A 26,673-nucleotide genomic window follows, 5' to 3' on the forward strand; every position below is an offset into this window, starting at 1 on the left:
TAATATTAGATAACATTGTGAAATGACTAACTGGTAATAGGACCCATTAGGAAGCCAGCAGATAACTTAGTGGCTGAATATCATACATATAGAGTGTCCCACCCCCAAAAAAAAAATTCAAAAATTTTATTTAATTTGAATCCCCTCAACTTACCAGCATTAAAAAGCCTTGATTCGTCAGAATTCAGCTGGGAAGAAATATACTAAGACTCAATATGACAATTAATTAGAGATTAGAATTGATAAGGTGGAAAATGATTTGGAAAATGAAATAGACATGAATAGATGGGGAGACAGAAAGATTTTTTTTTTAATTCAAAAATTCAGTCAAATCAAAGGCCTGTGGAATTCAGAGATTTCAGAGCAAACATCAGTACTTAACAAATAAATATATTGAATTTGCTATTGAATAAATAGAGGAATCAATGTATGAATGGATAGGTGGCTGAATGAATAAACAACATTCAAGAGCAGATTTCTAAAATCTGAAGAACTTTTCCTTACATTATACATATATGTACATGTATATATATATATGCATATGTATATGCATAATGCATATGTGTGTGTGTGTGTGTGTGTGTGTGTGTGTGTGTGCAGAGAGAGAGTTATACATAATAAATATTTTCCTGGTAGCTCTAACTACAGAAAGAGCAGATTAGGAATAATGAATTATTGTTTTGCATTTGGGTGAGCACTTGAAGAGTATTTCTGGAGGAAAGTAGAATATAAAGGGGAAATAAATTGAGGAAATATGCTCAATCTGTGCATGGGCACTAGGTTAATAGCCGAGGGGAAAGAGCCCTGGACTGAGGGTAGAGCCTTCTAGTTCTGCTTCTAATTAGCTATGAGATACTGGGAAATTCCCCTAGTGCCTTGGTTTCCTAAATGATGAAAGAGAGGATTGGACCAGATAATCCTAATCTTTCTAGCTTTAACATTTTACGATTGTCCAAATGAAAAGAAATAGCTTGTAGAATTGAAATGTTATTTACTTCTAATATGTTAAACTAAGAATAATGGAGAGGCTAAATAAAGTCTATGTACAGATTAACCATATGCCAACAATAAAAATATGTTCCTTTGATTTAAAATCATTTTCTACCACTACATTGATCAATCACAAGATACCACTACCATCCAGCATAACCTAAATCAAGACAAATATCCTAAGGACCTCTTAACTCATGGCCATAACTAGAAACTTTTATCAAGACAGCACACATCCATTTGAAATAAACAACATTATCAAACATGTATCTATTTTTTCTTTCATTATTTACAAACATTTTAGAAGTTAAAAAGGGGCAGCTTACTCTGCCCTCGATAAAATCACAGAAGCTGGAACCAGACTTTGGTAGTTTAGATACTAGCTCTACTACTTACTAGCTATGTAATCTTAGGCAAGTTACTTAATCGTTCAATGTTTCAGTTTTCTCATTTATTAAGCAAGGATAGCAATATTTTCTTCCTCATGGGATTACTATAAAGATTAAATAAAATAGTATACGTAGAAGCACTGTCTGGCACATGACACACCCCATCGAAGTTCAGATGATCGTCCAAATTTGAGGCGAAGCATCTAGTGTGTCATTAAAGCAATTAGAAATGAAATATATGGTCAAAGTATTATTTGGAATCCAGTATCTGAGAGATAAGTACTTGCATAAAAATTTGTTCTTTAGAACATCAGTGAAGTCAATTTGAAAAAGTCAAGAGATAATCTATGGAATAACCTGACTCTGTCATATACATGACTGATGCTTTATCCAACTAGAAAATCAAGTTTAAAATTGAGGTCAGAAAATTTACAATTTTGATCTAAGTAACAGAATGGTATGGTGTGATATGCCTAAAACAACTTAAAATAGTTTATACCCATGAAGCATAATTATAGGAATTTTACCTAAAACTTGTCCTTCAAGCATTTGCTCATCCAATTATCACCTCTCATCTCTACATTAAATCTCATCTCTACACACATTCATTCCCTGTGGAGGAAAGAAAACCCTTCATTTTATACTGTTCATTCTCTAGCTGCCATTCTGTATCTTTCCATTCCACTTTAACAAACTTCATACAAATTTTTAATTTAAAATTTAGCTCCTTAACACATGCAATTTGGTGCATTATGGAAACTGCACTCTCATAAATGGACTCCAGCTGTCCAATCCTATTCCGGTTTTCCTGGTCCTGGGCTTCATTCACCTCTTGAAAGCAGGTAACACTCTTGACCAAAGTCTCTTTATTGAAATGTCTTCTTTCAATCATGATTTCTCAAAGCCTTGGTCAGTTCCCTCAGTAAATTCTTCCTTCATCTCTATTCTTAGGAGCCTCTAGTAAAACTATTACATTTAATAAAGAATAAGGACAGTAGTATATACCTAATTAAAGTATTTTCCTCATTGCAGTAACCAGCTGGAAATTGAAATGAGAGAAAATACTTCATTTGCAAGAGTGAAAAAAGATATATAAAATCTTACTGAATGATAAAATGCAAATTTAACCACTGGAAATATGTTCTTGGATGAGAAGATCTGTGAGAAAAAAACTAACTCTCCCCCCAAATTAATATTAATTTAATGTAATTTTGATTTAAACTCCAAGGTATATTTGTTTACTTTGTACTTAGAACTATAAAAATATTTAATTTAATATGAAAGACTGAATTAAGCCAAAATAGCCCAGAATATTCTGAAAAAAGAAAAGAGAGAGGGTGGAGGGAAAGCAGAAAGCAGTTTTACAAGATATTTAAATATACTCTAAAGCCACTAAAATAAAAACAGTGTGGTGCTGACATAGAAAGAGAAAAGTAGATAGACCAATGGAACAGGAGAGAAAATTTGACCTTATTCAAAGAGACTAATTCTAATTTATTTTGTCTCCAAAACATCTGCTTTTTTCTGTGAGCATTGACAAAATTATGTTTTTGGAAGATCCTACAGCTTATGATGAAGAGCTAACCACACTCCAGTTTGAGTACCCAAAGAGAAAGATCTATTGGGGTGAATTAATATCCTGTTAATGATACTAAGAAATTCAAAAGATGTTAATAAACTTCTTTTTGAACTACAGAGAAACTTGGAAATGACAAACTCAAGTTATATGTCAAAATCCCACTGTACAAAAACAAAAAGGCAGAGGTACTCCTCTGCTCTGTGATCAACTTACAGTTGACTAAGACTGAGCTATTTAGTGTGTTTGAATCTGGATAATCATGACTACCACACAGTGACCTAGGGTTAATAACAATAAGTGCAACAATTTACAGTTAAAAAAAAAAAAAACCACCTGTCACAAAGACTTGCAAATAAGAATACTCAACGTGTTGGTTTTCTTTGGGTTTGATAACCATTAATGTCCAAACTAATTCTACAATTTTATATTTTCTATAAACCACTTGGGTTAAGTACCTTTCAATTTCCTTAATAAATGAAATCTTAACTCTGATATGTCTGAGTTTTCTTTGACACATGTTCATTAGTTTTATAGCAAACAGATTTTGGATGACAGTCCTTTAACCTCAACTTTTTTCACTGAGAATATATTCTGCTGAGCAAAAATAACAATGCCCAAAACTTGTTTGTTCAGCAGTGTAACTTCAAGAAGTATTAATAGCCTACTGACTAAAGTATAAACCTTTTAGATTTTTCTTATGGAATTTGCTATTACAGCTTCTAGCTATTATTCTCTCAAGAGTCTGTACAAAGCATTGTGCTATGTGATCATGATTCATCACCAGTGTGCAACAGTTAGTAACAAGATAAAAAATAACTTGAAAAATGAAATTTTCAGTGAAAAAGTTTAGCCTTGAAATTATGCCATGCTGTTGACATAATTTCAGATAAAGAACATAAATAATTTAAGAATCAGCCACTATGGCAGCAGCCACAGTGAATGTAAATTGCTCTTTCCACAGATATAAAGTTCTCTGACATCAATAATAGACAAATAGCCAATGGATATCTCACTTCCAGTCAACACTTAAGAGTTAAAGTTCCCAAATCAAAATATAACTTTTTATTGCTAAGAGTAGCTTGTAAATATTAGGTCTAAATGTTAACACTACAAGACCATTTGTTATATAAAAAGCTAGAATGGCAGTAAATTTGAAGGGTCATTGATGAGTTGATAAATCTAAAATAAGATCTACTTGTTTTCATAAAATCTATGGTTTATGTCCATTTTCTTCTTTGATTTTCTTTATTGTTTTTATATTTTGTTTGAACAGGAAAGAGTATTTGAAATCTAGCTCCCAAGAAACAACAAACTTCAGAGGTGGAACCAGAAGTCAGAGTCAGAAGTCAGAGGGAACAAACCCTATGTAAAAATAATACACAAAATTTTGTTGTACACATCTTTAGCATAGAAGGGATAGTAATAATTTCCTTAAATTTATGGAATGTTTTTATTCATTGGTATATCTGTCATTCTGTTAGGAAATGAAGTTCTAAGGTGATAAATTTCTTATGGCTCACACACACACACACACACACACACACACACACACACACACACAGCAATGGCACAAATATATTCATATATTTTCTTGGTCACATGCCAGGATTTTTTTTTAGGGAACATAAATGAAAATGTTTGATTGAGAAGTGAATGCATTTTAGCCTTTATAAATATGCCAAAGAGTTTGCCAAAATTATTGTACCAATTACACTGTTCCTTAAGTAGCATTATAAAAATTTCTATTACTCTATGTCCATATAAACACCTGATATCATCAGATCTTAAATTTTTGCCAGCCTGATGGGTGTGAAATTGTATCTCAATTTGGTTTCATTTATAATCCCTGATGGCTGAAGAGGTTGAGACTGTTTCAAAATATGTATTGCCCTTCTGTGTTTCCTCTTTGGTGAATTTCTTGATTATATCTTTAACAGAGCCTACTAGTGGAAACCCAATAGCTGTCTTCCCTAGTAATAGAATCCTGATTTGTAGTAGGGCACATGGCCACCAAAAATAAAGACTAATTCCAAGTTTCAATAGCAGTTAGGTACAGTTTCTGTTAAGGTTCTGACCAGTAAAATATACGCAGAAGTGTGGTGAGCAACTTCTGGCAAATGTCCATAAAGGGAGGGTGTTTGCCCATCTCTTCTCCTTTTCTCCTTCCTCTGGGTTGAAATATGGATATAATGGCTCTAACTGGACTGCTCATTTGGATCACTAGGTAGAATCATACATGTAGGATGGCTGAGGGCTGAGGCAACATGCTAAAAGGACCGTGGTCCCCTAATGATAATAGAATTAGCAACTTTGAGCTAATTACTGATGATTTTGACTGATTGTCTTGTATCTTTTTATGGAAATGGAAATAAAATAAAATTTTCTATCTTTTATTTTGAGGCTTTCTGGCACTTTAAGCCAAAAGCAATCTGAACTGATAAGATGTCTTTTAAAAAAATAGAGCAGAAGACCCATGCAAGAAAGTACAGAGTTCCCATATACCCCCTTCTCATGTGCAGTTTCCCCTATTATTAACATTTTGCATTAGTGTGGTGCCTTTGTTACATTTGATGAAACAATATTATTACAATTATACTATTATCTATAGTCCATAGTTTACATTAGGGGGTCACTCCTTGTGTTCAGTTCCATGTTTGTTTGTTTGTTTCCTAATTTTGGTAACTTATATACAATCTCAAAGTTCCCATTTTATCCACTTTCAAATACACAATACAGTGGTGTTAATTACATTCACAAAGTTGTGCTTCTATCAACACCATCAATTGCCAAAACTTTTCCATCGTCTTGAACAATAAAATGCATACCAATTAAGCATTAACTCCCCATACCCCACCCCAACCCAGCCCCTGGTAACCTGTATTTTAGTTTCTGACTCGATGAATTTGCATATACTACTTATTTCCTGTGCATGGGATGATACGATATTTGTCCTTTTGTGCCTGGCTTTTTTTCATTCAACACAATGTCTTCAAGGTTCACCAATTTTGTGGCATGCACCAGGCCTTCATTCTTTTTTATGCCAAACAATATTCCATTGAATATGTATACCATATATTGTTTACCCATTCATCTGTTGATGGACACTTGGGTTGCTTCCACCTTTTAGCAATTGTGAATAATGCTGCCGTGAACATCAGTGTGAAAATATCTGTTTGAGTCTCTACTTTCAATTCTTTTGGGTATATACCTAGACGTGGGATTGCTGGGTCATATGTAATGCTATACTTAACTTTCTGAGTAACTGCCAAATTGTTTTTCACAGTGGCTGCAACATTTTACATTCTCACCAACGATGTACAAGAGTTCCTATTTTTCATCATCCTCTCCAATACCTGATATTTTCCTTTTACTTAATAGTAGCCATTCTAGTGAGTGTGAAATGGTACCTCGTGGCTTTGATCTGCATTTCCCTGATGGCTAATGAGACTAAACATCTTTTCATGTGTTTATTGGCCATGTCAATATCTTCTTTGGAGAAATGTCTATTCAAGCCTTTTACTCATTTTTAAAATTTTTTTGTCTTTTCATTGTTGAGTTGTAGGAAATCTTTAAATATATTCTGGATATTAAACCCTTTTCAGATATAAGGTTTCCAAATATTTTCTCTCTTTCTGTAGGTTATATTTTTACTTTCTCAATAAAGTCCCTTGATGCACAATAATTTTTAAGTTTGATGAAATTCGTTTTATCTATTGTTTTCTCTTGTTGCTAGTGTTTTGGTGCAAAGTCTAAGAAATCATTGCCTGACAAAAGGTCCTGAAGATGTTTCCTTATATTTTCTCCTAGGAGTTTTATGGTTTTTGTTCTTATATTTAGGTTTTTGATCCATTATGAGTTGACTTTTGTATATGGGGTAAAACAATACCTTTTGCTTATTTTTCTATTGGGTTACTATCATTTTCTTATTCATTTGTAAGAGTGTTTTACATGTTCTGGGTACAAAACTTTGTTGGCTATATATGTGTCACAAAAAATCTTCTCCCATGTCTTTTATTTTCATTTTACTAACAATAACCTTTCATACAATAATCATTTTAATTTTAATCACTTAAATTTATTAGTTTTTTCCTTTATGGCTTTTGTCTAATTTAAGATAGTCTTCTCTATTCTAGGGTCATATGGATATTCTCTTATTTATTACAAAAAAGTAGAAATTATATATGCTTTTTTTCTAATTGACTCTTTTAATCTACCTATTTTATTTTTGTTTTGGAGTGAGGAATGATTTTCCACACTACTTAATGAAAAATCCTTATTTTCCCACTGATACATTATTATAATTTTTTCTGAGCTTACCAGTACAGCAATAGTGGGCATTGTATGGCAGACTAATAGAAAGCTGTGGTTTTGATGCAGCCGATCATGTCATGATTTAAGCTTTATGAACTCTTCATTTCATCTTTCCAGTCTAGAATACTACAGCATAATAATAAAAGATATTTAAGGCACTAAAATCAGACACTTCTGGATTGAATCCAAACTCTGCAATTAACTAATTCATGGCCTTCATGCAAATCATCTAACACTCTGAGTCCCAATGCCTTGAAAGTTGCAGCAACAATTTTATAGTATTTATAATAAGGATTAAATGAGCTGATCTATATGAAATTTTTAATAGTGAATACCGCACAGAATAAGTACATAATAAATGGTAGCTGTCATTATTTTGGTGTTATTTTTATTCATCCAGAGGAAAACAAAGATCATTTTCTTTTACTAACATGAATTTGACCCCCTCCATCTTTCTTGGGGTACGGTCCACCCCTCAGCTTTTTCATGGACTATAACAGTTCCCTCTGGTAATGTACATTTTTGTATTTTTATAATACAAAAGAAAGGGAAGGAAAGAAGTGATGATCAAAAAAAGATCAAACTAATGTCATGATAATTAAAACAAGAATAATTATAACATAAGTATAACATTTTACAGGTATTATATCATTTAATCTCTGCAATACTCTCTAAGGAAAGTACCAATCCAATTCACAAAGAATGAAAATAAAGAAAAGAACTGAAACTTAGGATTGTTTGACACCAAAATCCTTGATCTTATCCTATATATCATAGTTGGAACTTGGGAGTCATTATAATTCCCAGAATAATGAGAATAATGAAAGAACAATATTAAAGAAAAAGCATATTCTAGCCTTTATATCCCATAATGCCCATTTCAACATTGGCTTTGATCCAATTGCATCCATCAGCTCAGTTAGAACAGTAGTCAACTCAACAGTTTCTTCCAATTACTTTTTATTTAATTAACCAGTTTTGTGGCAGGCAAAGTTTGAGTGAAAGTAGTACGTGAGGCAGCAAATGTTATTTTGCTTTTGGGTTTGGAATCTTTACACAGTGCTGGAAATGAAAAGAAGACAGCCTTATCAGTCACATACACACACATGCACACACGCAAATACGATAACATAAAAATGGCTGCATGGTAAACAGCAAGTTACTTAACCTCCCTGAGTCTCTGTATCCTCATAAGCAAAATGAGGATTTGGCAGGATGATCTCTAGAGTTAGTATTCTATGATGCAAGAAAGGAAAACAATTTCAAATTTTCTTGTTGGCAACTCTGCTAGAGAAGGTGGATGAATGCTATAATACTAAAATTCAATATGTTTATCATAATTTAGGTGAAATGAAAGAAAACATTTTGGTGGGCAATAACTACATATTTTATTTAAAAGAATAAAAATATGGGTTATTCAATTTTGCCCCCAAAAAACACTCTCCAGGTAAGGCAATTCTCATTTCTTCAGCTCTCAGAGTACCTGTGGTACTGTATGCAGAGCGGGAAATAAACATCACAATAATGTGAACTGCCAAGGTTCCTTTTTTTATTTTGTTTAAAGTTTGCAAAGTCCTACACTGGTTGCCTCTGCTGTTTCAGGAATGAAACATATAATGTCCATTCATATACTCATTGAAAGTTTTTCTCCCTTTATTTATATACTACAGATAACTTCAATGAGATTCTCCATAGAACAAAAGGGGACCATATTACTTCTGCGATTACTGAACTCGCAGACCCCTGCAGTGTCTTCAAAGGATTAACACATGAGATGATTGCTTCATGCAGTGGAATCCTCTCCGAGACGGCAGCATGATATATGGCAGGTCACCTTCCTTCTTGCTTTTCAGTGTCCCTAGATGCCACTAAAGAGCTAATAATGCCTATCACAGATCTTCTTCAGGCAAGGTTAGCAGACTAACTAGAAAAGACTGTAAATCAGTGAGTTACCAAAAATGTGCTCTTGGAGATGTGGAACCTCATGCTATTCAGAAACAAAATCACACCACAGGCTAGTGCAGGCCCCTGGCTAAGCCTTGCACTATGTTATATACATACTCCCTCCCTATGGAGCTGTAGGCTGGCCATGTGCATAGCTGCCATCAGACTCCCATAAAGAGAAATCTCTGCACTATACTCACCCCAATTAATATCAGAAATAAAAAGTTTGATCATCTATTTATTCTAATTTTTTGTATGTCTCTGAATTGCTGACCATAAAATCAAGTCACATAGTATGAAAACCAGACTCTTCTTGGTGATTTGAACAAGTTCAATTAACTTGACATTCCACCTCCTTAATCTGCTTCAAAGGAGACACACTCTGAACAAGTGAATCCCATATATGGTAAGACAAGTGATCTTTTAGTTTCCCTTGTAATTCCGTCCTTACACTTCTCTTTCATCTGTTATATTGAGGAAGCAATGGGCTTAGCAGCATGTTAAATGACTTTGCACGTTTAAAGCCTAGCCTAGCACTTGGTCACTGATAAGTTCTCAATAAGTTTTTATTAATTGTAATACTTTGAGCCTTGACTGTACTTCTCTAGGGTACTTCACAGCATGATCCTCAGACCCTTCCTTGATACGTTACCTAGTGAAAGGTGTCCAACCAACACATTATACCCCTATGCCTGAGTCAGGATAGGAACCTGCAAAGATGCAGTCAAGAAAGCACACTTGAAGAGAGAAGATGGCAACACAGAGAGGAGTGGAAGTTAGTTAGTCCCCCCCAGAGCAACTATAAACAACCAGGAACAACCAGTAAAAGATCTGGGATAACTGCTGGGAAACGACCGTGACTGTCCACACATTGTACAACAATCTGGATTGGGAAAAATGCCCAAGATTGCAACATCTGTAAGTAAAAACTGCAGATGCGAGCCGAGAGCCCCTCCCTCATGGCAGCCTGAACTGCAAAACCTCTCTGTGATAGAGAGCAGCACTCTCTGAACAAGCGAATATACCTCAGCCCAGCTCCAAATGGGGTTTTGTTAACTGCTCAAAACAAACTATGAATCCCCAACAAGCAGAAAGAGGCTTTTGGTGATGACTAACCTTGGAGAGCCAGGGGATGTATCTGTCCAGGACGGGGAGCCCAAAGGATCAGGTGCTATCTCTGGCCAGCAGGTGAATCTGGGGCCCATACACTGACCCTGAAAGGGGGCTTTCTGTCCCTTTCTCTCTCTCTCAAGCTGGGCAGCTCAGCGGAGAAAGCCTCAGCCATTTTCAGCTCACAGTGCTCTGCAGTAGAGAAAGCCACAGCCATTTTAAACTCACAGCACTCTGACCCAGACAAGGGTGGAGACAGCAGAGTCAGAGAAACAAAGAATTGATTTAAATGCAAATGACCTCTCTCTAGGGGGCATATCTTCCCTAAGAGTAAGAAGGTGGTGCCAAGCTCCACTACCCGCCTTCCATTCAGAACCAGACCCCAGAGCCTGGGGGAAAATGGCCACAGGCCACACCTCCTTACACCAGTCTGGGGTGACATGCTGACAGGCACCAATTGCTGGGCAGAAAAGCACAGGGTGTATCAATCCTCTAAGACACACCATCAGGAAACCAGATATTGACTATTTCTTCCTTCTGGGACCTGAGCCTATTCTGGTCTGGGAAAACCTGATTGGGGCAACCAAGGAAACCAGATGCCTAGACCTCAGAAAACTACAACCTACACTAAGAAAAACAAAGCTATGCTCTAGTCAAAGAAACAAACTTAAACTTCAACTGAGATACAGGAATTTAAACAACTAATGCTAAATCAATTCAAAAAGTTTAGGGAAGATAGGGCAAAAGAGATAAAGGCTATAAAGAAAACAGTGGGCGTGCATAAGGCAGAAACTGAAAGTTCAAAAAAACAACTCACAGAATCTATGGAAATGAAAGGCACAACACAAGAGATGAAAAACACAATGGAAACATACAACAGCAGATCTCAAGAGGCAGAAGAAAACACTAAGAAACTGGAGAACAAGACACCTGAAAGCCTACACACAAAAGAACAGATAGAGAAAGGAATGGAAAAAATATGAGCAACATCTTTGAGAACTTAAGGACAAAATGAAATGCAAGAATGTACATGCCATTGGTATCCCAAAAGGAGAATAGAAGGGAAAAGGGGCAGAAGCAATAATAGAGGAAATAATCAATGAAAATTTCCCATCTCTCATGAAAGACATAAAATTACAGATCCAAGAAGTGCAGCATACCCCAAACAGAATAGATCTGAATAGGCCTACACCAAGACACTTAATAATCAGATTATCAAACGTCAAAGACAAAGTGAGAATCCTGAAAGCAACAAGAGAAAAGCGATCCATCAGATTCAAAGGAAACTTAATAAGACTATGTGCAGATTTCTCAGCAGAAACCATGGAGGCAAGAAGGAAGTGGGGTGATATATTTAAGATACTGAAAGAGAAAAACCGCCAACCAAGAATCCTATATCTGGCAAAACTGTCCTTCAAATATGAGGGAGAGTTTAAAATATTCTCTGACAAACAGACAATGACAGAGTGTGTGAACAAGATACCTTCTCTACAGGAAATACTAAAGGGAGCACTACAGACTGATAGGAAAAGACAGGAGTATCTGTCTTTTTGGTTTGGAACACAATTTTGGGTGTGGTAGCATAGCAATGTAAGTACACTGAACAAAGATAACTGTGAATATGGTTGAAAGAGGAATGTTAGGAGCATGTGGGACACCAGAAGAAAGAAAAGATAAAGACTGGGACTGTATAACTCAGTGAAACCTAGAGTGTTCAACAATTGTGATAAAATGTACAAATATGTTTTTTGTTGAGGGAGAACAAATGAATGTCAACCTTGCAAGGTGTTAAAAATAGGGAGGTATGGGGGGAATACAATCAATGTAAACTAGAGACTATAATTAACAGAAACACTGTATTATGCTTCCTTTAATGTAACAAAGGCAATACACCAAGGTTAAATGCATATGAGAGGGCGGTGAACATATAAATATGTGACTATACAGAGAACCATCAAATGTCTACTTAGGATAGACTGTATGGGATGTGAACAAAACCATCTTAACAAAAAATGGGTTGATGAAGAAACCTTGAGGGCAATATACTGAGTGAAATAAGCCAGACACATAAGGATAAATATTGTAGGGTCTCACTGATAGGAACTAATTATAATATGTAAACTCAGACATGAAACATAAGATACCAAGATATAGAAAGAGGCTAAAGAATGGGAGCAGTTGCTTATTATGAGCAGAACATTCAACTAGGTTGAACTTAAATGTTTGGAAATGAACAGAGGTGATGGTAGCACATTGTGAGAATAACTAATAGTGCTGAATGGTGCATGAATGTGGTGTAAAGGGAAAACTCAGAGTCATGAATGTCACCAGAAGGAAAGTTAGAGGTTAAAAGATGGGAATGTATAAAACAGTGAAATTTCTGGTGGGCAATGTCCATGGTTAACTGTACAAACATTAGAAATCTCTTTCGTGAACCAGAACAAATGTATGACACTACAACTAGAAGATAATAATAGAGGGGCATATGGGAAAAATATATATACCTATTGCAAACTACATACTACAGTTAGTATTAGTTCAATGTTCTTTCGTAAATAGTACTATACCAATGTACTATACCAATACTATGAGTCAACAATGGAGGGGGGATGGTTAGGGGTATGGGAAGATTGGAGTCTCTTTCTTTTGTGTCTTTCTTTCTTTTATGGAGTAATGACAATGTTCTAAAAATTGGAAAAAAAAATAAAATGTGGTGATGGATGCACAGCTGTATGATGGTACCAGAGGCAATTCATTGTACACTTTGGATCTTTGGATAATTGTGTGGTATGTGAACAATCACAATTTTTTAAAATATGAGAATTTAAAAAAAGAAAGAAAAAAAAGCACAGTTGGTTTCAACTGAATGTAAGGCCTGAGCTGGACAAAAACTGCTATGAGGTCCCTTTGAAGAAACCAAATGTCAAAAAGAAATGACCACATACAGATTGGCCTTCCTCCTGAATCTACAAATGCTTTTCAGGTTTCCATTTTCCCAAAGTAATGAATGGCATTCATCCCCTACCTGCAGTGTTCTAAATTTAAACATTTCAAGATGGTTCCAGGGATATCACTCATTAACACTCCAGTCTGAATTTGTTTTATCTGCTTCCTCAAATAACTGAGATTGGCCAAAGTCTGATGAATGAAATAAAGAAGGGAAAAAAGTAATTTTGATTCAAAAAAAGATTGAATGGATGCTGCAGAGGAGGATTTAATGCAGTCAGAATTCAGAAAGGCACTAAGAATCTAGAGACTTCTTCAAAAATTTACCTGGGGTAACTTATTAACCTTTGCATATTGGAGACAGGCAGAGTCAAAGGTCTTCAGAACAAGATATTTTCTGATTTCAAAATGGAGTCAGTAGGAAGAACTTTAACACTACTGCCTCACTTTCAAGCATTTTTTTTCCATTATTCCTCTAAAATGTATTGGGCTTCCCTATCTTGGCCCCATTGCTGTCCATAATATTTTCTCCAAAAATTTTTCTTGACCCCTTGTCCTTAGCTATCTAAATTGTAGCCATCCTTGAAGATACAGTTGAACTATGAGACCCTCTATGGAACCTTCCTTGATCAGCAAATCTGAAAATTCTCTTTCCCCTTTGCCATCTTTTTATCCTTTCCACTCATTTGACACTTAAATATAAGCCTAAATTTAATTGCCTTTACATGTATTAATCTTAATTCACTGATTAATAATAAAGTATTTTACATCAGGAAAAATTTTGTATATTTCTCTGTGTACCACATTAAGTGTTTGATGAGCCTCAAAATGCATAAATACTAAAAATCTCTGCACTAATTGATTGGGTGGATGAGTGAGTGAGTAAATAATAGTATATCATTGCATTTGCCTATTCTTTAAACATGAGTTTCATGTTCATATGTTGTTTAATATATGAATATATGCTTTGTAAGGATAAAGGCACCAAAGATTTCCAACAGGTTATAGAACTGCTTTTATTTCTTTTGGCTTTTGGCTTTATACACAAACTTCTGCCCCCAATAATAGGCATCTGCTCGCAATGCTAGTATTCCCTGGGGGACAATCCAATCATTCATTCATAAAATATTTATTATATTCCCATGGATGCCATTCACTAATGAGAAGCCCTGGAGATATAGGTGTGTGTGTGTTGTGGGGTGGGGGGTGGATTTGAAGGACAGGGAGTAGCAGTGTGTTGTACTTGCATTCATGGAACATATAGTCAAGGGGAGGAGAGAGTTATTAATGAAAAATCATACAAATGAGAACAATAGGAAGAAGAATCCAAGTCTATTCCTTTCCCTCATCTTTCCAATCATGTAATTCAGGCATATCTCATTTTTTTGTGTGTGCTTCACTTTATTGCCCTGTGCAGATACTGCACTTTTTACAAATTGAAGGTTTGTGGCACCCCTACACTGAGTAATCTATCAGTGCCACTTCATGTCCATCAGCTTAGCTTGTGTCTCTGGGTCACATTTTGATAATTCTTGTAATATTGCAAACATTTTCATTATTATTATATCTGTTATGGTGATCTGTAGTCAGTGATCACTGACGTTACTATTGTAATTGTTTTGAGGCACCACAAACTGTGTGCATAAAAGATGGCAAACTTAATCGATAAATGTTGTGTGTTCTCACTGCTCCACTGACAGGCCGTTTCCCCATCCCCATCTCTCTCTCTCTCTTTCTCTCTCTTCATACCTTCTTATTAGCTAAAACACAACAATGTTGAAATTAGACCAGTTAATAACTCTGCAGTGGCCTCTAAGTGTTCAATGAAAGGAAGAGTTACACGTCTCTCACTTTAAATCAAAAGCTTGACGTGATGATGCTTAGTGAGGAAGGCCTGGCAAAAGTAGAGATAGACTGAAAGCTAGAGCCTTAGAGAAGTTGCGAATTCAAAGGACAAGTTCTTGAAAAAAATTAAAAGTGCTACTCCAATGAACACACAAACGATAAGAAGGCAAAACAGCCTAAATGCTGATATGGAGAAAGTTTTACTGGTCTGGATAGAAGCTCAAAACAGCCACAACATTCCCATAAGCCAAAGCCTAATTCAGAACAAGACCCAAACTCTCTTCAATTCTATGAAGGCTGAGAGGTGAGTAAGCTGCAGGAGAAAACTTTGAAGCTAGCAGAGGTTGGTTCATAAGGTTTAAAGGAAAATGATATCTCAATAACGTAGAAGTGCAAGGTGAAACAGCAAGTGCTGATGTAGAAGCTGCAGCAAGTTATCCAGAAGATCTAGCTAAGATAATTGATGATGATAGTTACACTAAACAACAGACTTTCAATGTAAATGAAACAGCCTTACTTTGGAAGAAGATGCCAACTAAGACTTTTATACCTAGAAAGGAGAAGACAATGCCTGATCTCAAAGATTCAAAGGACAGGCTTACTCTTTTTTAGGGGTGAATGCAGCTGATGATTTTACATTAAAGTCAATGCTCATTTGCCATTCCCCAAATCCTAGGACCCTGATGAATTATGATAAATCTACTCCACCTATGCTCTATAAATGAAAAAACAAAGCCTGGGGGAGAGCACATCTGTTTACTGCATGGTTTACTGAACAATTTTAGCCCTTTGTTGAGACCTGCTGCTCAGAAAAAAAATATTCCTTTCAAAATATCACTGCTCATTGACAATGAATGCACTTGGTTACCCAAGAGCTCTGTTGGGGATATACAAGATGAATGTTGTTTTTATGCCTGCTAACACAACATCCATTCTGCAGCCCATGGATCAGGAAATCATTTCAACTTTCAAGTCTCATTAATTCAGAAATACATTTCATAAGGTTATTGCTGCCATAAATAGTGATTCCTCTGATGGATCTGAGCAAAATAAAATTAAAAACCTTCTGGAAAGGATTCACCATTCTAGATGTCATTGAGAACATTCATGATTCATGGCAGGAGGTCAAAATATCAACATGAATTTGGAAGAAGTTGATTCCAGCCCTCATGGATGGCTTTTAGGGGTTCAAGACTTCATTACAGGAAGTAACTGCATGGGGTAGAAATGGCAACAGAAATAGAATTAGAAGTGGAGCCTGAAGATGAGACTGAATTGCTATACTCTCATGATAAAATTTTACAGATGAGGAGTTCTTCTTATGGATAAGTAAAGAAAGTTATTTCTTGAGATGGAATCTAGTCCTGATGCTGTGAACATTGTTGAAATTACAACAAAAGATTAAGAGTACTACATCAGCCTAGTTGATAAAGAAATCATGGTTTGAGAGGATTGACTCCAATTTTGACTCCACTGTGGGTAAAATGCTACCAAACAGCATCACATGATATAGGGAAATCTTTAGTTAAAGGAAGAGTCAATCAATGTGGCAAACTTCATTGTTGTCTTATTTTAACAAAATGCCACAGCCACCCCAACCTTCAGCAACCACTAAGCCTGATAAGTCAGCAACCATCAACATCGAAGCAAGACTTTCCACCAGCAAAAAAGATTCTGACTTACTAAAAGCTCAGATGATGGTAACATTTTTAGCAATAAGGTATTTTTAAATTAAGGTGTGTACATTGGTTTTTTTTAAGATGTAATGCTATTGCACACTTAATAGATTTCAGTATAGTGTAAACATAATTTGTGTATACATTGGTAAACCAAAAAATTGTGTGACTCACTTTATTGCACTAAGGAACCAGACCCTGCAATATCTCCAAGTTATGCCTATATTGCAATTATGGTAAGTCAAGCAAATGGAGTTACACTGATCTGTAAGACCACAGAGAAGCAGAAAGCAGAATTTGGCCAGTGTGGTAAACAGAATCTAAAATGGCCCCTAGTGATCACTGCTTTCTGAAATTCATATCTTTGTGAGTGGACTGGATCTAATAATTTATTCTAACAAAGAGAATTCAGCAAAAGTGGAGGGATGTCATTTGTGAGATTCGGTTATAAAAGACTGTGACTTCTGTCTTGTCTGCACTCTCTCTCTGGCTCGTCTCACTTGCTCATCTAGATGAAGCAAGACACAATGTTGTGAGCTGCTGTGCCACAAGGCAAGGAACTGACACATGTCAAGGAACTGAGAAAGTCTCTGGACAACAGCCTGTGAGGAACTGAATGAACAGCCAGGTAAATGAACTTGAATGCAGAGCCTCCTCCAGTCAAGCCTTGTTGCAGCCTTGTGAGAAACTGAGCCAGAGGGCCCAGCCAAGTCACCCCCCAATTTCTATCCCATAGAAATTTTGAGATAATAAGCATTTGTGGTTTTAATCCACTAAGTTTGGGATAATTTTTAAACAGAAATAGATAACTAATACAGTCAGCAATGTTGGGGAAGTCTTTTCTGAAGACTATCTTCATGTATTTTACCATGAGTATGAAGACATAGATTTAGCAGAAGAGATTTTTCACAAGAAGCAATACATTGTGATAAATATAGAGAGTAAAGAATCCAGGATTCTAGTTCTAGCTCAGACCCTAAATAGCTACAAGACCTTGCATGGACAAGTTATATTGTCCATAAAATTTACCAGCTTTAACTTCCTCTTTGATAAGTTAAAGGATAGTATTTGTTTAGGTCTAAATCCTCTCCCTAAGCTAACAGTCCCTGCCGCTATGGAAATTAAAATTTTTAAAAAAGGAAGAAGAAAAGGCTGATTCAAACTTGCAAAGCTAGTTGTGTATTTCAAGTCAGTGTAAGTTTCTCTGAATTTGATTCGATTCAACTGCTGGGCCAACATTCTAATTCTATACACTCTGGCAGAGAAGTTTTCTGTGTGCCTCCTCATCTTCTTACTTTTTGCTTAGTTTTTCTATTCACATTGAGACTTCAAACCAACAATTAAGACAAAGAAATAGAATGCCTCATGACAATTACATTGAAAAATAGCAAGAACAACCAAAAAATCTATTTTTGTGTACTAAATCCTGGAAAGGTGGTTTCTACAAAGTATCCATTTTGTCTAAAAACAAAAATTTAGATTGTTAATTTTATTGTCTCTTAATAGAACAGATAATAGAAGTAAAGTAGGGAAATGACATAATCTACTCATGACAGATGCTTTAACCTATTTTAACAATCCTGCTTGATATATCTTTTTCATTTAAGTACATGAAAGCACAACTAAAATATTACTACTAAAATGCCTTATATCAATATTCTTCAAAGCAAAAGGAAAAGCAATGCTATATTCTGGGACTGAAATTAACAATTTAGTTTGATCCAAGTGAAATTGAGAGAAATCATCTGAACCTTTAGCACATAGTTCCTTCCTTTCTATGTCAATGTACATATCTCTCATGCATTTTCTTCCCTAAGTATGTCGATTGCAAGATACATGTAAGATGGTTTAGTCCTGTGATGTGAATTTTTTAATAAATCTAATATATTTGAACTAAGAAATTCTGTATATGCAGTTCCCCATTTGACACTCTCCAAAGGGATCTTAAGTATCCCATGTAAAATTTGTGTGTATAGGCTACCAAGGAATTCTATTGGAACTGGTTCATCTGCTTAGCTGAGTGAAAATGGCAAACCCAACGCTGGTGTCGTAACTTCACCAGGAAGAAATTGAGGTACCTCCAAAATGCCTAAGATTGGGATACAAGCCTGGTACGAAGCAGAACTAATTCCTCTGAACTGGCTTCCCTAGCACAAACATACCCTTCTTTTATCAGACTGACAAATTTTTAATGAACTGACAAAACAGTTTGATATCAAATGTTGTTTTACAAATAGTTATTGAGTTGAAATATAGAGATAAACACAAGAATGCTCTTTAGTTCCCCATTATTTTCCTTATCAAAAACTAATTAAATTCATGGGCTATCAATAAAATAAAAGTTGGGAATATTTTGATATAATTACATTAGATGTTTTTCTTACATGTTTTATAAATGTGTTGCAGAGGAGAGGACCAGATCCCAAAAGTCTGAATAATGGCCCACGTGTAAACTACATTGACTGATGTGGTAAACAATAAATCAGATATTAATTTCATGATGGATTGCATAGTAAAAGTTTTTTTAAAATATAAGTTTGGAAAGAAGATATCTTTGGACAACTTTATCAGTTTTGTTAATTTTAATGGGTACAAAAATTTAAATGGTTTATTAAATAATATGCTAAAAGTTATTCTTATCTCAGTTGACTTGTAGAAATTTTTAGGAATATAAACATTACTTGGGCTCTGGCTCTGGAGTACTTCAGGCACATACAATCTGGAGATAATCCTGCCGCTATGTCACACCATCATAACAAAATGCTAGATGCTAGCCATAGATGATACAGTCCATTTGTTCATTTTTTCAATCATATATTCTTTCGTATTTATTCATCCATATTGAGTTCCTTTTCACTACTAAGTATTGTGCTTAATACCAAGATTTCAATAGTAGTTAAGGTCCCTGTTTGATAACGATTAGAGTCTAGTGAAGAATATAGACAAGTAAACCACATTTAATTCAAGACTAAGCTGGAATTTTAAGGATGAGTTAACTAGGAGGGTGTGCTGGTTTGGATGTATTATGTTTCTCAAAATGACACGTTCTTAGGTGCAATCTTGTGGGGGCAGACATACTAGTATTGATTAAGTTGGAACCTTTGGATTGGGTTGTTTCTGTGGAGATGTGATCCACCCAACTGTAGGTGATAACTCTGATTGGATGGTTTCCATGGAGGCATAGACCCACTCATTCAGCATGGGCCTTGATTAGTTTACTGGAGTCCTATGTAGGAAGCTCAGACAGAAGGAGCTCACTGCTGCAACTTACAGAGACATTTTGAAGACGGCCTTTGAAAGCTGATGCTTTGGAGAATGCCATTTTGAAATGCAACCTGGGAGCAAGCAGATGCCAGCCACATGCCTTCCCAGCTAACAGAGGTTTTCAGATGCCATCGGTCGTCCTTCAGTGAAGGTACCCTATTGTTGAAGCCTTACTTTGGACACTTAGTGGCCTTAACACATAACTTTGTAACCAAATAAGCCCCCTTCATAAAAACCATTCCATTTCTAGTATTTTGCTTAACAGCAGCATTAGCAAACCAGAACAGGAGAGAAACAGGGAAAGAGGGCTTAGGCAGAGAAAATAATAGCATGTACTAAGACCACACAAAAAAAGGATAAGCTGTTAAGAATAACTTGAACTAGTTCATTATAAAGAAGAGTTTAGATGGGGGACACTGAGAGTTGAAAGTAAACCATTTAAGCAGAGAAGAGTTCATGAAGGGCTTTGTAATGTGTTTGGCCATTATTCTAAGGTGGATGTGGACTTATTGAAGAGTTATGATCAGGGGAAATATGTAGCCAGATTTACACTTTAGGAAGGTTACACTGAGGAGAAAGAGCTAGAAATTAGTTAAGGTTAGTGGAATCATCATGTTTCAGAAAGACAGAAACCACCATGTTTCAGAGAGGTGGGCCTTACTATGTCTATTTTACTTCGCTTGAGTTCAAGATTTAAGTTTTTTATACTTCACAGAGTAAAATTAATGTAATATCTGCCATCCAAACTAGGATGATCATACATCTAATATATATAGGAGGCTTTTAATATCTGGAGGGCACAAATACTTTGGAGAATCTGATAACAGACTTTCTTCCTAGAAAATACACATTCTAAATAATCAAAATCTAGTATACAATTTCAGAGGTTACCGGGACCCTCAAACATTCATCCATGGACCACCGGACCCCAAAGAAAGAACATATTTTTATAAAGTCTCACTAATTTGTATTCTTGGTGCCCAACTAGAGTACATCAGAATGAAAAAATTCAAGTTACAAGTTAATAATTTCTTTAGGTACAGTTTTCAGTGGATACCAACACCTGTACCATGGGCCAGCTGCATTTGGTGCAAAGTATGTTCTGGAGCCTCACTATAGCTTAAATTTCAGCAATACATCCCCTGCTAAGTTTACACAGACATCCATTTTCACAGAGCTGGTCCAACAAGCATAAAGTGTATATTTATTTACCTTTCTCCCAAACCAGATCATTCAAGAGAAGATTTAATTATAAGGTAAGAAGAAAAGGCTACTATAAATTGTGATTGAAAGATATATTGCAATGATGTCTCTGGATTCATTCAAGGCTAAATCCAAGCCTTTTTGCCAATTAAATCTCCACTTTTAGATATATTTGCAGTTACCTATGTAAAGGCTTTTAGTTAAAAAGAAAATAACTACAGAACACAGTCAGTTGTCAATTGAATCTTTCCATAAACTTGCTTGTAAAAAGGAGGTAATTTTCTCTTTCAGTCCAAATTAATAAAAATATCTAATTGAAATGATAAGAGTTGCTTTATTCAGGTACAGACTTAGTCACTCCTGAAAACTCAGCTTTGGTTTCAATCTAAAATACCAAGGAATAACTGATACAATCAAATGTTTCTTTGGAAGGGACTTGACTAACTAGAGTAAAGTAAATTCATTTTATAGACTGAGAAGTTCATAGAAGAGGTTCATAGAGGAGGAAAATAGATCTAAAAGGAAAATGACATCGTCCCATAGACAAGACTACTCAACCCTCTATTTAAAAGTAGCAAAAGCTTTTGTTCATAATCCTATTCAAATTAAATCTATAGGCATAGATTTAAAGAAAAAAAACAAAAGATCCTTCATTCATTTAGTGCACTGTTTATTTGCTGTCTAGTCGATTTAACAAGTATTTACTGAGTTAACTTTCACAGGGAGCATTCAAGGAATGAGAAGGAGATGCAGGTGGAGCGGCATGAGCTGGAGGGTCGGTGCTCAGATGTGAGGTCAGAGACGTAGGCAGGACCCCAGCTGAAAAACCCTATAGGCATGGAGCAGAGTACAGAATTTATTACAAATGCAAAGTTAGCCTATTCAAGGTTTTAAAATCAAGAAGTGACACAATCTGATCTATTATTTTAAATCAATTCACTCTTTTATTTGAACCTTCTAATATTTGAACTTTCTTCTACTGTAGCTAAATTGCTTTACAAGCTCTCCCAAAACATACCTCGTCTTTTCCTTTCTCTGTGCTCATAATTTCTTTTTGTTTGGAAATCTGGACTTTTAAAACAATTAACCATTTAATGATGTAAAGCTTTGAAAGCAGTTTAGGAAAAGTATTTGGAGGCACACTGAAGTCATATTTCAAGATCAGTCCAGACTTAGTTGCCATAGCTGGTTGGCTATGAACATGCTGAGTCCGTTCTACATTGGCTGACTCTAAAAGCCTGTGAAACTGTAGCTACCTCCTCAAATTGGCAACCAATTCATGCTCCTTAATTATCTGTATGTTCTTTTCCTCATTTCTTCTCTCAGGTTCCCAGTATTATCTTTTTTTGCCCTGTTGTTTATTCATATATCTTACTAATTTTAGAAATAGTTCATGTTATCAAATTTATCAAACAACATCTCTTTGCTAAATATCATTATGGGTATTGTGAGGAATATGAAGAAAAGGAAAGTCTCAGGGAATAAACAGAGGAAGGAAAGAGAAAAGAATCACAAAATAGAGGTTGAGCAAAGGAATAAGCAAGAATAAAATAAAATAAGTGAAAATAATATTTACTGTGCAGCTACTGTTGCCAAGGCTTTTATAAAGCATACATGGATTTGGTGGACACCAAATATGTGTTACAACTCTTGTCAGCTAACTCTGTGAATTGACCACTCAGCACCAAGCATTGTCCTAAGCACTGTGCCCATATTATCTCATGCAATCATTGTAGCAGTTCCACAAGGCACATTATTATTATTATCCACTGTTATAAAGGAGGAAACTGAGGAAATATGGCTCCACAGGTTGGACCCTTGATGCAGAGTCTTCTAAAACTTCTTTAAAGATAAGAATCACTTGGAGAGCTTGTTAAAAATACAGAATCATTAATTCCATCCTGTTTGAGTAGGTTCTGAAGTGGGGTCGGGGAATATGGAGTTTTAATAAACTCATAAACCAACCACTGTCACTGTCACCAATACTATCACCCTACCTCAAATACAGTGATTCTAATATAGGTGGTCCTTTGTGAACATTTTTAAAACCCTACCCTATGATGCACTATGTTCCATAAAACAGTGTTTCTTAAATTTTATGTGCAATCCCTCATCCTAGGATATTAATAAAATGCAGATTTTGATTGAGTAGGTCTAAGGGAGGCCCTGACGGTCTGTACTTCTGACAAGCTCAGAGGTGATGCCAATACTTCCAGTCCAGGAATTACATTTTGAGAAGCCAGGAGCTAGTGCAGTTCCAGCCATTTTATGATTAAAATACAAGAGATGCAATCTTTTTCTATAAAGAACTCACAGCCTAGAGAAGGAGATAAAGTTATAACCAGGATGCTTTGGAACATGAGCCATATGTAGGTAGAAGTTAGGAAAGTTTACAAGAGAGATACTCGAGCTGAGATTGGAAGGAAACAATCTCATTTAGTTTCATGATCTTCAGGAATTTACTACTAAGATAAGAAATGAGCCAAATAAGAAAAACAACTACAAACCAAGTAATTTAAGGCAAGTGTTTCTATAACAAATACAGACAAAATACTGCAGATATCCAAGGAAAGTGAGATTATTTATTGTTGTTCAGATTGTCCCACGCTAAGGTTGCCAGTTCCAAGAGATCAAAAGCACTTGTGAAGAAAATTGTCCAGAAAAGCTCAATCAGGCTCCATTCCAATGTACTAGACATTTGGGGATGAAGATATAAATAAGGCATGATTAGTCCTATCTGAAAACAGCTTTGGGAAGACAGGCACACTAGCAACTCATTTTAATACTGTGTGATATGGCAAATGCTATTTTAATAGCATGACCCAAGACTTATTTATCTTCTCAGCCCATATCTGACTTCTCTGTGAAATGTCTTTTTGCTAAAAATCCTGGAGCCTTGGTATACTATGTGATCTTGCCTTTTTAGCTATGATTAGTTGGACCAAGTTTAGAGATCAGACCCAGACAATGCTGCCAATTGGCTGGCAAGCAGACACGGTATTTCTCATCAGAATAGAGTCCAAGAGACACAGACACAGAAAGTTGGGAGGTAACTTGTGTTATTAATATAATACTAAAATGAAACATCACCTTTATTACTGCTGCTTTCCCATAGTTCCCGCTATTTCCACAATTACACTGAGTTCTGCTTTTCCTGGGAGTGTGTGGTGATTAAACACAGAGATTTTTGAGCAGACTCCCTGGATTTGAACAGCAGCTCCTTCACTTTTAGCTGTGTGACCCTGAGGAAGTTACTTAACCTATCTGTGTTAGACTTCCTCATCTGGAAAATGGGGATGATACTGTTGTTATCTAGTTTATATGGTTGTTGTGAGGATTGAATAGTATAATAGATAGACTGCTATGCTGATACCAAGTGATTCTCACCTCCTGGTATTCACACCCTGTAAATATTTCCCCTTGAGTGTGGGCTGAACTTAATGACTTACTCCTAACTAACAGAATACAGAAAAGACACTGGCATGACACTTCCGTAAGTGGATTATAAAAGATTGTAACTTCCATCTTGCTTGCCATTTCTCTCTCTTGCTGGCTTTGATGAAGCAAGCTCCCATGTTGGAGAGGCCTGCATAGCAAGGATCTTAAGGCATCCCCTGGTTAACAGCCTCCAAGGAGCTGAAGCTCTCTGTTCAACAGCCCTTGAGGGATCAATGGCTTGGGATTGGGCTGGAAAGTGAATCATTTCCAAATAAAGCATTCATATAAGACTGCAGCCCCTGGGCTAGTACCTTAATTGCAATCTTTTCAAAGTCATGAAGTGAAAGACTCAGTTAAGCTGTGCACAGATTGCTGACCCAAAGAAATTTTGCAATGGTAAATGGGTACTGAATTAAGCCATTAAGTTTTGGGATAATGTTATTCAGCAGTAGATAACAATTGGTCAATCTATGTGAAGCACATTTCATTTTTTCTGTTCCCATAAATCTTTCTTCATTTAGACTAATGTGATTAAGTTTCTGTTATTTAAAAACAAAAGACCCACTACAAGGCAATGAGAAGGGAGGAATTATTTCTCTCCCAGGACTAAAGTGAGGAAATTTTTCACAAAAAAAGAGGACCCTTGTATTGGGATTTATATAATGAGCAGAATTTTATAAGGCTGAGAAGGAAAGACAGGCACTGGAAGCAGTGGAAACAAAATGATCAAAAGCATAAAAGTCCTGGGCGTATTCACCTTTTCAACATTTTCTTCCTTAAACTATTATTCAGGCAATGATGTGTGGCCCCCAGTGGCTAGAGTGTAGAGTGAATGGGGAAAAACAGCAGGAGAATATACTGAAAAGGTCAGTTAGAAATAGGATTTGAACAGCTTCAAGACTGGCTAAGGAGTTGGAATACTTTAAAAAAAAAAAATGTTTTTATGGCAATGATAACTTAACCCAAGACAAAATTCTTGGTAATAAGAATGGAAAGAAGGGAAGGGATCAGGAAAATGAATTTCTAAGGTAGAAGTGGGAAGGTTTGATGTTGATTTGATGTATAGAGTGAGTAACAGAGAGGGAGGAATTGATGATAACAAGCAGACTTTAGGTTGGTTCCTATACAGAGAGAGCAAAATCAGTTTTGAGTGTAAGTTAGGATGTTTTGAGTTTGAATCACCCATCCAAGAGATGATATTCAGAAAGCAAAAGAGGTATACATTTAGATGCAATCAGCATATCAGAGATTATCTGAAGACATTGAATATAACTGTAAAACAAGAAGAGATGAAGAATGAAATGAAAATCGGGGCGATACCAACATTTAAGGAATATATTCAAAGGAATCAGTCCATTAGATGTTATGAGCGTATCAGTACTATTGACCACTGAGAATAATTTCAACAGGGAGGTTAATTCAGAATTCTGTAAGTTGAAGGTAAATTCAGAATTCTATAACTTGAATTCTGTAAGGCTAAAGAGCTGAGTGGGCAGCAGTGATAGTGAATTTACACTCTTGATTTCAAGAGGTTGGTAGTAAGTAGAAGGAAAGCAAACTTGTGGACAAATATAAGGTCAAGGGTATTTTCTTCATTTTTAAAATGTATGTTGTTTAATTTTGTGTAATGAAAGAGAGTCAGTTGTCAAAATCTGAGGAGAAGGAATTAATACCTAGAAAATGGTTTAGGAAGAAGGAATCAATAATGGGGCAAAACCACAAAATGGATGGGAATGAATGAAGAGATCACTTTCTTAGGAATGACAGAAGTAAAAATTGGTAAAAGTATAGTTTAGTGTTGTAGAAAACAGAGAAAATTTGATCAAGCCCTTTTATTCAATCAAGTCCAAAAGGTCATCTTTTGATAGTGAAGGCTCAAGGATGGACTGAAGAGCTTAAGGAAAATGGCAGTGCTCCTGTCAGAAACAGTAAAATGAATTGAATGGGGATAAAGTTGCTGTGCAAGTTTGGATAAATT

Source organism: Choloepus didactylus, chromosome 8 (assembly GCF_015220235.1).
Source record: "Choloepus didactylus isolate mChoDid1 chromosome 8, mChoDid1.pri, whole genome shotgun sequence".
Lineage (NCBI taxonomy): Eukaryota > Metazoa > Chordata > Mammalia > Pilosa > Megalonychidae > Choloepus > Choloepus didactylus.